The sequence below is a fragment of the Idiotropiscis lumnitzeri genome, chromosome 6 (genome assembly GCF_059441095.1).
Source record: "Idiotropiscis lumnitzeri isolate Australia: NSW breed Sydney's pygmy pipehorse chromosome 6, RoL_Ilum_1.0, whole genome shotgun sequence".
In the NCBI taxonomy this organism is placed as follows: domain Eukaryota; kingdom Metazoa; phylum Chordata; class Actinopteri; order Syngnathiformes; family Syngnathidae; genus Idiotropiscis; species Idiotropiscis lumnitzeri.
In genome coordinates this window covers 5,507,624-5,522,305 of record NC_142396.1, presented here as the reverse complement: position 1 = coordinate 5,522,305, position 14,682 = coordinate 5,507,624, and the positions used below count along the sequence as shown (strand labels likewise).

General features: G+C 40.0%; 1 long non-coding RNA gene across 1 annotated transcript in view; it reads left to right on the top strand.

Annotated features, from left to right (window-relative positions):
* Positions 1-6,183: 6,183 nt before the first annotated feature.
* LOC148334786 (uncharacterized) overlaps positions 6,184-14,682 on the top strand; it is a 50,931-nt gene continuing 42,432 nt past the window's right edge. The window contains exon 1 of the long non-coding RNA XR_015843990.1: positions 6,184-6,386. This is a non-coding gene — a long non-coding RNA (uncharacterized LOC148334786). The remainder of the gene's footprint in view (positions 6,387-14,682) is intronic.

Genomic DNA, 14,682 nt, shown 5'->3' with positions numbered 1-14,682 from the left:
GATTGACCTGCATTGACGTCATTGCGTCATTAGGTCTCCCCTGGAAACACGGGGTCTCCCAAAAATAGCAACACATTAATTCAGTCTGCATGTGCCGGGGGTTGGCTTGGTGGTGGGTAGGGCTCTGTGAAGGGTGTGGAGTGTGTGTGGGGGGGGGGGCTTGTTTGTATCAATCCATAAGCCCCCCCCCCCCTTCTTCAACCCCTCCGCCTCCCTTTATCCACCCACCACCAATTCCAAGCAATAATACAGTCTCTCGCTCTGCCAAGGACGGGCTGATCACGACTTGGGGCTATTTTTAGGAAGGGAGAGGGAGGGAGGGAGGGAGCGATCGCGAGAGTGAGGGGGAGGGAAAGAGAGGGAGATGGGTGGGCGTGTTGAGTGACGCCCGCACCTCTGCTCTGCTCGCCACTCGCTGCATCCGAGAAGCTCAAACGGCACCAGAGGGGATAAAAATAGAAAAAAGAGCCTTCATGAAGCCAAGCCAGCACTTGCCTGACTCTGACATGAAGCGTGTGCCTGCACGTGTGTGTACGTGTGTGTGTTTTTAATGCGAGTGCTTGCGTGAATGCGCAGCTATGTGTGTGTGTGTGTTGCTGCAAGTGTGTGTGTTGGCAAGGAGTCAATAGTACGGCATACGCGAGGATGGCATCTGTGCGGCCATTCATTAAAAGAAAAAAAGTTAGATAAGTTTGATTTTCCATGTGACATTCATTTATTTTTATTTGTTTATTTTGGGTTGGTGCACAACACGAAGAAGTTCCCGAATTCACGCAGGGAGAGACCACGTGGTTATGTGTAAGGGGACATTCTGTATGAACATCATTGTCCATTTTTCAATTAATTCATTACAAATTTAAATCCAGCTTGAATGAAATTGGCTCATTGTTGTTTTAATAATGTGATTTTTTTGTATTGATTGATTTTCTTTTATTTTGGGGATGAGTCAACAATAGATCTTAGTTTTGCCGTTTTCCCCTCCCAGAATTTTGTACAATCCACGTAGGAGGATGAGTCATTATTTGATTTTAACCAGTCAATGAAATGTGTGTGATTTTATTCATTGTTATTGTTATTTTGTGAAATGCGGAGGATTTGTTCTTTTTTTTTTAAATCCATTATTTAGTAAATTTTTATTAATCTGGTCCTTATGTATTGATTAGGTTGAAGGGAGAGTGGCAGCATAAAGAGTCAAAATTAAACTACTGTCGCCATCTACTGGCTATTTGGGTTAACTGCATTCTAAATGTAGAAAAGTTTCATCATTTCAGAGGCAGAGAGTCACTTAGCAGCTAATAATAGACCTTTTCTTTGTTATGCGGGGTGCAAAACCTCAGAGTCACCAAACCATCCCAACAATCTTTGTCCAAGGTATTTTGAGAAAAAAGGGAAAAGGGCTTGGATGATGTCTGAATGTGAATATTCTCATTTTTTCCACCTTTCTTTTTCCCGGCATTAAATTGATCGCAAATGGACTGATCTGGTTGACTTTGAAGACGCTTCACCTCTCATCCAAGCTGGCTTCATCGTTTCATACACAAGGCTTTTTTTTTTTTTATTATTTTTTTTTGTTACGTATTTTTTATTTATTTATTGTTTATTAATTTTCAAATAATTATCTATTTGTTTTTTTTATTCTTCTTTATTGAATGATGATTTGAGCCTATTTTGCTCTCGGAGTAATTTAAATGTGTGAAATTATGTGTGATTAGATGTGATGGAAATTTAGACATGGTCATTTAGGAACCTGCAAATTGACTTTTCCGTTACGTCACAGGCGGGCTCTTTTGATGGTATTTTCCAACACTGTGTGGCCTTCGTGTGTGTGTGTGTGTTTACCCTTTTTGTTTTGGGTATATTTTGACTTTGTCTCTAGTCAATTATAAACAACAGATCTTTTCCAAAGGCATTAATAACCTGGCTGATATACAAGCATAAATGGATGATTTGTAAATTTTTCAGAGAAAGGGTAAGTTTACTTGGATTCCACTCGTTTTTTAATCTAGGTCCTGCTATCACATCTCTTAGATGCCATCTAAGTTGCAGCACCCTTCTTTAGTCTCTTAATTGAATTTTTTTTTTCTATTTTATTTAATATTACAGTTACAAATTTTCTTGATTTGACGCACACTGGTAAATGTACTTTTGTAAAATCAATTACTGGAATTACAATAATTGGGTCAAATTTGACCTGAAACGACCAACTTTATTTTTGCAGCGTCTCCCCAATTGAAGATGAAATTGTTTTCACCCATTCCTGGTGCGCTCCACAGTTTGAAAACCACTGGTGTAGACAAAACATTTTGCACCTGTACATGTTCAATTATTTTATTTTTGTGTATTTTGTGTCACTTGAAGAAATTTTATATTTGAGAGGGAAAGACAGACTAACATTTATGTTATTGTTTTCATGGCTGTCAAACCGCAAAACGTGTCAAATTTGACCCACCTATATCAAAAGGTTAATCTACTCCAAAGCCAAAGCGCCTGTCTTGCTCCCTCCCTCGCTCGTGATGATTTTTGAAGTGTTTTGCAGTGTTTTTAATTGCGTCATTTGGCGTCCATATGGTACAAATATAACGCAGTGGGGTACCTTGGGAGACATTAGTGGAAATGGCCTCAGGGGGTTGGAAATAACAAGCGGCAATATCTGCAGAAATTAAGAGCAGACGCTAGCATCCATTACAGCTCCTGACAATAAGCAGTTTCGACTCGACCTCCTGTAAATCACAGCGCAAAACCCTTAGAGCGCAAAATTACCAATGACAATAAGACGAGAGGGGAACAATGCTGAAATGAATTCAACGTTTCTCGACCTGCATTGAGCCAAGACAGTCGAAAATTGCCAGACAAAAATGTCATAAAAAGCATACATGGGACAAATAGCAGGATGGGGAAACTTTGTCGTCATCGTAGCAAAACACCAAACAGCCGCGGGGACAAGTCAACGTGCTAAGGCTGAACTCGTGGTCGGGGGCAGAAGAGTTTGACACCTGTGTTCTAGACTCTCTCGCAATTGGTGAAAATCAACAATATAGAGAGACCTTATAAAAAAAATTTCTTTAAATGGTTTTACCCTTACCATATGCTTTAAATTCATTTAAACTTCAAGCACATTTTTAAAAGTAATCTCTAACGAATTTTCTCACTCTCTTGCTTGCACCGTACTCCAAATAAGAAGCTGAGTGAGTTGTTTATTCATCACTTCCAGTGTTTACTTTAAAACTCAGACATAAAACACGAGGCTATCAATCATTATATATTTCAATGCCAAAATGTTCATGCAACAATATAATTTAGTGCCACAAAGGTTTGCTAGCTTAGCGCTAACATACAATGTGAAACGTCATAGACGGGGTAATGGAAATTAGCATTAGTGCATGTTTGGGTCATTATTAACATTTTCTTAAGTTTTAATTTCCACTTCATATTTTCTTTATCGACATACCTGTTTTAAATGTAAATAACACCCGGAATATCTTCCATTAGATTGTCACTTAACACATTCAAACTCTTCATCCATCCATCCATTTCCGAGACGGCTAGAATCGTCATTCAAGCCATTTACCGTGTTTTCTCAATTGCACTGCCTCGATCACATGACGTGTTTGATTAATAATGGTGCAATCAGAGATTGCTTGGGTGTGGGACAGAAAGGATTTTTGGGGTTTTATGTTGATAGGAGCCCTCTGACAACAGAGGGAGGCCTCCGCAGTCCCGCCCACATCACCGGTTGACAGGAAGCCGTGCAATGGAACGAGGTCACGGAAGCTTCGAGGTAACAGCAGGACGTTACAGAGTTAGCACCGGCTCCCTGAAGTGCTTTACAACGCCGCAGGGACGCACGATGAGTTTCACGCGGCGCTTGAATAATTCATCCAGATTCAATGTTTCATGAATAATCCTGAATTATCCATACGATTCTTGGTAAACGCTTGTAGCGTTCCCAGATGGGAACGCCACCGAGCCTGGTGAAGAATGAAAACATCCCCGTGGCTAAGTGAGATAGGATTACTGAGACTGATGTAACACAATCAGCAACAAATGGGCCTGTGCAGCACGCAAACAAATGGAAAAGCCGTTATTTCTTTGTCATTTGTCTGCATTGCAGCCTTCGATAGCGTGCCGACTCTATTTTTCAAGGGAACACGGATTGGAAATTAACTTTATGCCTATACCTCAACCCAATGAACACCTGAGACATTCTCAAGTCGGTTGCCTTCCTTTATTTACAGGGTGGCACCATCAGAAATGTTTGGAGTCATTTAACATTGTGAAAACATGGATATAACGTAAATTCCAAGATCAGGACAAAATATGGTAAAGTATAAATCGGTTGTTTTTATAAGCACAAAGAACAACAACATTTTGTTTGCCCGAGGAGCTAATCTATGATTGAAGTCTTCAGCTCATTTTTTTTTCTGGAGTTTATGTCTGTTCTGGACACTGTCTTGAGCAGGCGTGGGCAAACTACGGCCCGGGGACCAAATGCGGCCCGTTAAGTGTTTTAATCCGGCCCGTCGAATTTGAAAAAAAAAAAAAAATTAAATGAATAAACCATGTTGATGTTATATTTTCATATTGCCAAGCAGCAACTGCTGAGCAATGGCACAAGTGAATGAGATGTTTCTAAAAATCGTAAAGGCCAAGCTGTCAAATGCGGCTCACAGCTGTCTGAATGATACCTAAAATGAAATAGAAAATAGTTTGCATATATATTTATATATTTTTGGGATTGTCTTTGCGCTGAGAAAAACAATTAGACACACTCACCATTCCATTGGACTCCTATGGCGAAAGCAGTGAAACAATTATAACAGCATATGAAAGCACACTTAAACAACTCTCAGCAGGAGAGAGTAAATAAGCGGCGGGTCAGCCAAATAAAACTCACATTAATTATCTGTAGAGTATCAATAATGATCAAGATGCATCATTAGGAGGGAAACAAATGATTGTATTTGTCGCGTGACGGATGATGAAACTCGGACTTAAAAATAACGAGGAAAAAAAGTGAACAAACAAAAGCGGCAAGTCGGCGGGAATGCCCAGAGGATGCTCGCTGGGGAGGGAGAAGAAGGCAGATTGATATTCTAGCAACGCTCTTTTGTTTGTTTTTGCTGTAAACCCATTGAGAGCCCACAGATATTAATAGAAAGACGACTTTGCATGCTGCTTCGGCACAACTGTCAGCACGATTCCTTCCCCCTGGAAAGCGCAACTGTTTTGTCTCTGCTTTGCTGAGTTTTTATTGCTTTAATGTAATGCACTTTCTCTTATGTAGAGGTGTGCCTTAAGGGCAGCCAATATGGGACTCCCACTGGCTACTTACTGCCAAAACGCTACAAAACTACACACTGGCTTTTGAAAGTACAGTAGTACCAGACTGGTCTTGAGAGTTTTTCAAAGATGTGTCATTTGATACGGTAACGAACTCAACTCACCTCACAGCAAGCAGCAGTTTGACAGATCAATTCTTAATAAAGAGGCCAAGATGTTTTTTGAAGCTTCAAGGTTAAGAAATAAACACAATACACGTCTATTTGAAATAACATAATTTTTGCCTTATACAAAAGTCTGCTAGCTTAATTCTAACATACAATGCAAAACAATATAGTCAGGCTAACCAAACTAGCATCGATATTGTGGCAGGTGCGAGTGTGAGGTATTTTTTTGTTGTTGTTTTTTAAATTTATTGTCACCCCTGGGTGTTGTGTTTGTATGTTCTGAGTTGCTAGACAAAATAAAAATAAAATAAAATCAATTACATTTTGTGTTATTTTTGCGAGGTTTGTCCTTCTGTGTCATGTCAGTTTTACGCGGGAATCAGATTGTGGTGAATGGTTATTCTTAGGGAAAACATGGACAAGTTTTATTAAGAACTATTTCACATTATATGCATACAATATTGCAGCCTGAGTTAACCACAACATTGTTGCAAGTTCGGCACGAGAAACGTTCTGCTGTCGTTGTTTCACAAGCCCGCAGGCGGAAGTGACGTGGACTACCTTGCCATCGTGGCATTCATGGATTTTTTGTTTTAGTTAAATATTTTTATTTTTTAAACCACATTATACTAATAAAACAGCCAGGGTTAAATAAAAGAGAGGCAAATTAATATATTAAAAAAATAGGCGATTTAGGCGTGACGTCATCAGCAGGTGCGCCGCCGCCGAAGGACCCCGAACGCATCTAGCAAGCCGATCTCATCACCGGCGCCGTCCACAAGTGTGGCGTAACCTTGTTCATCTAATTAAACAGTCCCATCAGTGCAACACTTCCACTAAGATGATATGGTGCGAACGAAATCGCTTGACGTGTCTAAACGGAGTGGCAATTCTGATGAGCTCGGTCGACAGTGCACTAAACTTCAGCGTCATAATCGGGTAAGTTAATTAAACACGTCTATTGCCAACACCGAGGCAACTAATAACTGCATCCACTCATTTGCAAATAACCAGCAAACATAATTCTATGTACAGTATTTTCTATACCAAGCGATTGTGTGTTTTCACATAAGGCACATTGTATCGGCTGCTAATCTGAACTGGGTTTCCAAATTGCCCTCCTCAGTGGGAGCTCATTGCACACCCATTTACAGTCATGTTTGAATGTGTTTTATGAGCTTTTAAAAAATAAAGCTCTAGAGAGGAACATTTTACTCACTTTTAAATTCAAGTTCATAAATGTGATATGAATACTGTTAAATTAGTATTATTATAATAAAAAAATTAGAAAAATATTTGTGGACAGGTTTAGTTGAGTTCATCCTAAAATAACTGGTTAGTATCGCCATTTAAAAAAGGGATGTTCAAACTGAGGGGCCACAAACGGAAAAATCAAATGGAATAAGTGCTGCTTTGACATCTCTTACGTAACGTGAAACCAATTAATAAGTGTTTGTATGAGTTGGATGATATATTAATTTTTAGATATACAATATAGTCATGAAGCAAAACAATGCTTTTTCAATATTGCTGAAAAACATGGAAGTAAGAGATGAGACGAGTTGCCACTCAGTGTAGAACATAAGAACAGTAGTACAATGCAGGCAAATGACACAGGCCTTATCAAATTGCTTCATTTATTGTAAGCTATCCTATCTCATTCCAGTCACTCTAACTTCCATTTCCATCTGCTGCGAAACAATCGGATAAAGTCGAGCACCCGCGCATCAAACCCGTGCGACTTCAGTAGTGGAGCCTTTCCCGTAAAAGCAGAATGTGGCACTTTGATTCCTTCATACGCGGAATGTCGCCATTCTAATTCCATTTAGTTGCAGCATGGTCGGTGAGATTGTTAGTACATTCCTGCTTTATTGTTTTAAGTGGATGGAAGGCAGGGGGAATTGAGGGGTTTGGTTGTTAAAAGCCCTCGATGGACACGCTGTCATGCTGAGTGAAGGTTGATAGCCATAATGCACTGAGAGGTGCACTAATTCACCGTTCAAGGCCAGCAAAGTAGTGACCATGTGAAGACGTATTAAAAAAAAAAAGAACAAAGTAAGGAACATGGCAAGAAAATGGCATGATTGCTTGGTGACGCATGTTTACAAAATACCGGGACAACACTGGGCTCCGACGCCAGAAAAGTCACTCATGGATTTCACTTTCGTAATATTATTAAATAATATGTCACAATTATGTTCTGATTATTCTTCCAAAAAGTGATTATCATTGGCTTTTTGGGGGGGCTTTTTTTCATTTATTCATTTATTTTTATTTTTATTTTTTTAAATAAAATCATGTTAGACCACGGCTAACACAAGAATGCTACTAAAACAAAGATGCGCAGTGCAAATGGTATTAGTTTTTATGCAACTTGTAATTAAAAATTGAAGGCGGTCGAATCGGGTGATCTATTTTGGCCTGTCAGCGAGAAACACAAAATGGCAGCAATGAAAAGCTAAAATAATGAAAATATAAATTGAAGTATTAAAAATCTCTTTCTCTCTCTCTCTCTGTCTCGCCCCTTCTCTCTCTCTCTTTCTCTCGCTCTCTCCCCTTCGCTCTCTCTCGCTCGCTCCCCTTCTCTCTCTCTCGCACTCTCCCCTTCTCTCTCTCACTCTCTCTCTCCCCTTCTCTCGCTCACTCTCTCTCTCGCCCCTTCTCTCTCTCGCTCGCTCTCTCTCTCTCTCGCTCCTTCTCTCGCTCTCTCTCTCTCTCTCCCCTTCTCTCTCTCTCTATCTCTCTCTCTCGCTCTCTCCCCTTCTCTCTCTCTCTCTCTCTCGCTCTCCTTCTCTCTCTCTCTCTCACTCTCTCTCTCTCTCTCTTTCTCTCTCTCTCTCTCGTTGGTTACATAAAAGGATACATAAAGGGATTTCTAATTCTAATTCTAATTCTAAAACTTCATAGTACGCCCCCCAAAAAAACAAGGTGGGGCACACATTCCATTGCCACACTTTCACAGGCTTATGAGAGCACACAGATTGACCTTCCAAATTTTGCTCCAAAACATAGACAAAAACGGAAGATATACCAATCATAAAAAAATATCAAAACCGGACGACCAAACTAAACAGGATCTAATTACTGAAACAAGCACAACACCATAGATTAAAAATCTGCTTCAAAAATCAGGTCAGAAAATCCCCGTTTTGCAGCTTTAAAATGTCAGGCTCTTCATCTAATGGCAGATGCGACACTCTTTTTGGCTCATAAATTTGTAAATCTCACTCTGTCAGCCATGAACTGCATGCCTCTACTCCGAGCGCGTGTGTGCGAGTGTGTTTGTGTGTTGTAGCGTGGCGAAGCAGCTGGAGTCCAGTGGCTGTTATCAGTCCCGCTGAGAGCGACTGAGAAGGGCACTCTGTGGACAGCCACTCGTGGGAGTCTAACAGACATTGATAGAGGACTGAGGGTTCCTCTAGCACTGGCAGCCTTTGTCCTGCGTGGGGCAGCAGAGATACAGGCCTCGTGGGTTAACCCAACTAAAAGTGTTTGGCTTTTGGACAGTGGCGGCCAGTCAATAGAATGCGCTAGGGTGCCGTCCCACCATTGATGGGGTCATTGCTTAACTTGGGAAACAAAGATTGAACCAAAAATGTTGATAATAACATTAAAATATTTAGAAACATATGAATCAGAATCAGAATGCCCTTTATTGTCAATGTACTCAGTGTGCAACGAGAATAGAGAATGAAGAGTACTGGAAGGGAGAGCCGTTAGCCGCTGTCTATGCGCGCCGCCATCTTGGCAAAAAACAGTTTTGCAATGAGCTTCAAGAGCAGATTTGCTTCACTTGGCCTTGAAGGATAACTTGAGCAGCGAGACTGAAAGCCGCTGAAGCTAGTTATGTTTTATGTATGTTTGCTGTAAATGATTGTCTCAGTAGAACATTTTTTCCAAGTGTATTGAATTTGTTGGCTTGCCCTTTTATTGAGGGTGTTCGGCAAAAATGCTCACGTGTAAGAGCGGTTGCTGTTGTAAATCAGTATAGAGAAGTGTCAGAACTATGTGGTTAAATTGTTTTATCCAAAATTTGTCTGCAAATTGGAACTTTTTAAAAACTATTTTATGAACTTTTTCAAAATAAAGCTGTTTAAAAGACGTTTTTATTCATTTGTAGCAGATGTTGCTGAATTTGAAGAAATTCCTTTGTAGTGTTTTTATATATTTTTATATATATATATATTTTTTTAAGGGAATTGAAACGAGACAACTTACTAATTTTAGGTTAGCTAGGTCAGAAATTTTCAAACTATATATCTGATTTCTAAAATCCTTCATAACTTGAATGACAGAGAGAAGGCATATTTTTTTTTTTTTTTTTTAAGAAAAAAAGACATTTATATTTAGAGTAAATTTGATTTTGATGAGAGTTTTGAGACTATGGAATGTATTTCTGACAGTGGTAGAGAATTAAGATTTCAACTAGTTATAGCAAAATTTGTTGTTGACCAGTTAGCGTAGCAACAAACACAGCTAGCATGTACGCCCTACCACAATTAGAATAATAAAACGTTAACTTTCCATGACATGTGACGAATAAAATATGTAATTTAAAGTGCACCGTTGAGTTGTAAGCTGGACAAATGGAATGAAATGACGGTTTATTGTTTGATTTTCTTGAGACATGACAAAAATATAAAGTCAGTTTTTTAAAAGTCTTCCAACTCTGGAATGACCCACATCCTTTAGCAGTGACACGCAGTGAGGTTCGTGACTCCTCTGGAGTCAGGTATAAAATATATTAAGCCAACTTTTGTTGGTTATGTCGGCTGTTAATGTGTGCAAAATTGCTGTAGTCGTCTTCTCATGTATTTTGAACAGGAAATATGCTAATTCCGCTATTTTAAATGATTGCATTGAAAACAAAATTCAACTTAAAGCATGGAAACTACAACGGAACAGAATTAAATGTAAACATAACCTTAAAAAAATTTAACTCTTCACATGCAGCAAAAGGCACAGGGAGGCGCTGCCTCACCCGCCTGCCCTGACCTCACGTCCCTGCATAATACTTAGTCGTATCGCACAGCGGTTTGATTACAAATGTGTGCAACCAGCACCCCCCAGCAGGTGGCGCACCATGCTGCCTTTTCTGGTTGCACCTGCCACATTTAATAAGCGGATGCTGAAATGCTAAATATGAAATTCTAATTAGGACACGCTTGCCTGCTGCATATTGCCATGCATAGATTCATGAGGCCGCTGCGTGAGGTAGTGCGGACAAAGTCTGTTGACGTTTTTCACACCGCGGCCAAGGGTAAACACACTTGGGAAAGTACTTTTACTTTACTCTACTTGTACTTGTTTACTTGTGGCCTCCAACTCCGTCAGCGCTGACTAATGGTTTGTGTGGAATGGTGGTACGTATCGGGAGGTTGCTCAAATATGCGTGTGTACCCTCGTGCACTTGTGTAGGTGTGCCCGCGCATGTGTGTACATTTACATCCGTGCGCACACCACAGCTTGATAATGAGTAGTTGATTAATGACTACAGCGCTCAGAGGGCATCTCATTGTCCTGTGGCGTACTAAGGGGACTTGACCCGGCATTCTATACATTTTTCCAACGGTGTATATATGTATATACAGTACATAATTAGAGAGGTGGCCACTTTGCCCTATTTTGCCGGTCCGTCGTCCATCCACGATCTGGGCATGTTTACCACAACGCCCCTCCGTTCTTATTCATAAAATAATCATCCTGCGTAATAAAAAAAAAAAAATGTTCATGCGTATCAAGGGGTTTCATAATTCATAAATATAATTTCAAGCTCATTAGCTGGAATTTCCTATTCACATTTACTAACCGCAGCTATCGTTACAAAGCATCCTGGAACCTTTCTCAGACTCTTGTCACCTGAGGCAAATTCACAGATGAACTCTTACCGGGGTCGCACTCCAGAGACGGCTTTATGTATTGCACTTCGTCCATCCATCCATTTTCCAAGCCGCTTACCCTCACAAGGGTCACGGGCGTGCTGGAGCTTATCCCAGCTGCTTTCGGGTAGTAGACGAGGAATACCCTGGACTGGGGGCCAACCAATCACAGGGCACACAAAGACAAAAATCCATTCACACTCACAATCACACCTAGGGACAATTTGGAGCGTCCAATCAACCTACCATGCATGTCTTCGGGATGATACCCGGAGAAAACCCACACAGGCACGGGGAGAACATGCAAACTCCACACAGGAAGGCCGGAGCCGCAATCGAATCCTGCACCTCTGTACTGTGAGGAGGACGCGCTAACCAGTGCGCCACCGCACTTGATCCCTTCGCTCCAATTAAACGCAAACGCTGTTAAAGGGCCATTACACGCAACAGCTTTTCATTGGGCCGTTATGACGGTGAAACCAAATAAGTGTTTCATCGTTCCATCGTTTTATTACATGGACACAACAAATTGATGGCTTACTGGCTTTGAAATCCCAATTCAAGGATAATAGTTTGTTGAAATATTATTCGAGTTACTATAAAGAGTTGTCTCCTTGTGGTGTGAAGTTGTTCGAACATGATTGAAGTCTTCACCGCCCAGCATGAGTGCGCTGGGATGTAATCTTGTGATCCCATCATGCATGCGGTCACTTCCATTGGTTGCAAGTTTGAATGTAAATAAACAACTGCAGTTTTCCTAACAGCAATTGGATTGTCCATTGGAGAGGAACACTAAGTTGTCTTATGCCAGCTCTCTTCTTTCGTGATACCTCCTCCAGCTTTTTTTTTCCAATTTCAAATTTTTTTTGTCTTTCTTTGAGGCCTTCAAGATACCGATGGAAATCCAACCTATATATCTGAAGATGATGATAGTATCTAAGTGTCGTATCACAACAAAATCCGAATCATTGGAGCAGAGCCATAATTTCTGTAAAAGCAAAAAGAGAGAAGTAATCTATTCCATATAAATCACCAAGATATGCTGTATATCCCCCAAATTTTAGTGCTGTCATATAACAATCAGTCTCCTGCAAAAGAAGATTTTTGAGAGTTTAAAAAGCTAAAAAAGGGAGGAAAGCAGAACATCCTTTTAGCTTGAGGGACAACCGTCACATGAGCATGCAAATGTGTCAAGGGTGGAAGTTTGAGCCTGACGGCTTGTGTTTGTTTGCGTTTAGCCTGACATCTGTGACAACACACTCGACCAAATCGTCCCTGGCAAAAATGTAGTTGATGAGCGCTTGGCGTGGAGCCCGCCTACGTGTCTGGCTTAGTGAGTTTCCCCGCTAGAATCCCACCCGAGCTCGGCCTCTGTCGCCAGAAGGAACAACAGACTTGATTAGTTGGCGCATTGGAAGTCGGGCCCGGGGTTCTTTTGTGGCTCACTGTATTCTAATATTAAAATAAAATATGAGATTACCAGAAAAAAAAAAATCAAAGATGGTATGCTATTAAAATTAAAATAAAAATAAAAAACTGTGAAGTTGAAGTTTTCTACGTTTCATTCTCATTATTATTATTATTATTATTATAATTATTATTATTTTTGTTAAACAAAGAAGGCAAACAAATCAGCAGAACAAAATCTTGATGATGGTAATACAATATTAATAAAATCAATTATGAATTATGTACATAGATATGTGTATCATGAAGTCGTTAATAATTATAATAATCATAATAATAATAACCTAAAATGTCACGATTGATAGGTTTTAAGTCTTTAATGAAATAAAGATGGAAAAAGTAAAAAAAAGTTAGTACACAATATTACACTTTCATATTAAAACGTTTTTTTAATGGTCCGAGCTTTCACTCCATTTTTTTCTGAGATTTTTGCTTTGTCAACCAATTAACAAGATTTATTTTCTCTAACTTAAGATGTTAATAGTTTGTTGACCCACCAGTTTATTGAGTTATTTTTAGCATGTTTCATTGTGCAAACTCAAACCAGTTTTTAAGCGGTGCTACATCTACAGTAGTACAAACTGGCGTGTGTAGATACTAAATGCAGTACACCCAACCAGAGAAATAGTTGAAAGTGACTTTCGGAGTTTCGTCTGTGCCAGGTCACTTAATGCTCCTAAATCAACAAGATTGCAGAACGGGGAAACTCACACTGAGTTGTTGTAACAAAACCCTAGAAAGCCACGGGGAAAGGCAAACGTGCTAAGGCTGAACTTTGTGGTTTCACGTGCGGTCGAGGGCAGACAGGGTTGCCAAGGGAAGAACAAGCGAGGTGAGTTGAAAAATACTGAGCCAGTGGGGCTCAACTGAGACAAGTACATCCGATAAGTAAAACAAGCGATGAAAGCAACAACTTTCTGTACATCGTTATCTCATATAGATGCCTGGTACCCTATAAGTGAGAAAATCTTGTTCGACGTTTAACGAAGCAGAGATGAGCAGTTTGATTAAAGATGTGTGGGACAAATGTCAAGCGTTCATTTGTGAAGCACGAGAAAAAGACATAAGGCATAAATGAATTGACCGTGGCATTTTCATTTCCACAGTCACTTGGCACATACGTGGACGCTGACATTTACTCGTATCATCTGCCTCATGGAAGAGGAACGGTTTAGCCATGCGCAGTTTCGCTAACCGCGTCACAATTTTATTTCACATGTTTGGGATTCAAGCCAGGACTGTAAAATTAATGAAGAACATGTTTACGGCTGTTTGCTAACACTCGCAAATCTTAAAAGGTATTTGTGGGCGTTTGGGAATAAACTGATTCTCGACGCTTGAGCTGAACATTGGCACTTATATAATAGGTATGCATGTAAACGTCCCGTTTTTTTGGGATGGGATTTACGACAAATCGGCACGTCCCCTTTCGGAGCTAAGTTTGTAATTTTTTTCCCCATCTCAGCCAGGCTTGGAATGTTGGATAGTGAGTTTCATGATAACTCCCGGTTGTCATGGCTTTGTGAAATTTCAAAGATTGGACTTTGAAAAATCTAGCTGGGCAGAAAATGGGTGGCTGGATGGACAGACTGAAAGTATACATATACAAATAATATACAAAATAATAAGTCAAGATAAATCCAAATTTCAAACCACCTCATTCCATGCACAAACTGAGAAAGATCTCTCACCGACACTCTATGTTGCCAGACCACCGTAATTGACATAAGTGGTCCGGCTTTGTAAGAGTAATAAAGTGCATGTTATGCAATAAAAATAAAAATGACTGTTTTATGGATGTCAAGGTTGGCATACTGTCCGCTTCACTATTTTTCCTGTGAATGTTACAAGCTCACATATTTAGATTTTATACTCTGTGAAGGTCACAC